The following is a 1,959-nucleotide window of genomic DNA, read 5'->3' on the forward strand; positions in this document are numbered from 1 at the left end:
CCCCGGTCCCTCCCTGTCGGGTGACACCGCCTCCTGAGGTGGGGGTCTATCCCCCGGGATGTCAGGGCACCCCCGGGCAACACCCCAGATCCGTTCGGCGGCGGGTGAGGGGACCCACGAGTGACATCCCTGGTCCCTCCCCCGTGGTGTTGGTGGAGCTCCGGGCCCTCTGGTGACACCCCCGCCCGAGGCTGGGCGTCTGTCCCACGGGATGTGAGGGGACCCCTGGGTCCCCAGCTCTGCCCCCTGCCCACGGTGGGGGCCCGCTGCCCCGGGTGTCATCTCGTGTGGGGGTGGTGCTCTGGGGGGTTGAGGTTTTGGTGAGCTGCCACCCAGGGCTGTCACCCCTGTCCTCCATCCCCCGAGGGTTCTGGGAGTTCCTTGGCACCTGTGGAGGAAGATGTGAGGTGACAGGAGGTCCCCAGGTCACAGCCTGGGTGGTTGGTGATTGAGGGTTTGAGTGTGTCCCTCTCAGGGCAGGTGTCTTTGGGAATGACACAGATGTGTGGAATATTCCCCTTGGAACACTGGACGAGGGTTTGCCCCATTCTTGCTTTCCTGACACTGCACGGGTGTGATCTGGCTGTGCGGGGCACACTGTTGGTGTGTGTCACCTCCATCACTGGAGATACTCCCTTAGGGAACACTTGTTGCTGGAATGTGTCTTTCCTAACCAAAAAATACCACTTCCCTGCCTTGTCCCAAGGAAACACAACCTGTCAGAGCTGTGTGAAGTTGGCCTGTGACCAGTTGTTGGAGGTTGTGGTGATGATGTTCCCATCCTCTTGTGCGACAGGGATAACGGATAAGGAGTGAGCATTATTTTTGTGAGGTGGGCTACCGATGGATGGGTACGGCTGGAAATAGGTCATGTGTTCCCTGTCCTTAAAAAGAGAAAAGTTTGGAACTGTTCCTCGTGGACAAAATACATGTGCTGAGCCGTTTGCTCTTATCATTTTAGGGTGTTGTCCTATAAGTACCCTACAAATACTCATATCTCTGGCTTGTGTCAATGCCCCCACCCAAAGTGAGACGTGTGCTCTGTGTGCTTTTAATTTCCATTTTCATAAGGTTCATGGTGGACTTCCCTGTGTCCACACTGTGATACCTGGAATAAAAAGAGCTTTGAGAAATTCACAGGCATGGATCCATACAATCTTTGTACCTGTTGCTGGGATCACAGGCTACCTGCCACCCCTTTCATTCAAGCTGTTTGGAATACTATGGCAGAGTGAGGGCTTCCAGGTTTTATTGTTATTGTGAAGATCCTGTCATGATCCTTACAGAACTGGCAAGCCACAGTCATAGGTTGTATAGTTTCTGGTGTGGTCTACAAGTTTAACGGTTTTAGGGGGGAAATGGGCATGGAAGACTCTGCTGGGAATGTTGCTATAGGGAAAAAGAAGGAACAGGAGCTGCCTGTAGAGATGGAGTGACACCAGTGATGGAGAAAGAATCGGTAAAAAGTGAGAAGGAAAACAAGGAGATGAAGTTGAGAAAGTGAGGACACTGGCTAGAGGAAGGTGAAGGTGATAACTTGGCTAAGCATGACTGGAAAGAAGGATCAAGTATTAGAAAAAATAGAGGAAGAAAGACTTCAAGAAAAAAGAGGAGATTGGGAAAGAGGACGGAAATGGGACAGCGTGGAACAAAGCTGGTGGTGCAATTAGCTTCTTTCCAGAGGGTAAAACTTGTGTTTTGAAGATGGATGCTAAAAATACTTCAGTGGAAACAGTTGCAGAGGAGCTGAATAACCATAAGTGAAAGACGGGTTTGGGGGCTGCTGAGTGCTGACAGTGGGATGTGAGCCATCCTTTGGAAGTCTAGGATGTGTACACTGGGTCACATCAGACTGTAAACCTCCTCCTGATAACATATGGGAACTTATTTGGTGGTCGCTCATGTGAACAAGTTGTATGTTGTCAAAATGTAAATATTTTCTTCCTTTTTTTTTCCCTT

Source organism: Parus major, chromosome 18, assembly GCF_001522545.3.
Source record: "Parus major isolate Abel chromosome 18, Parus_major1.1, whole genome shotgun sequence".
Classification (NCBI taxonomy): Eukaryota; Metazoa; Chordata; class Aves; order Passeriformes; family Paridae; genus Parus; species Parus major.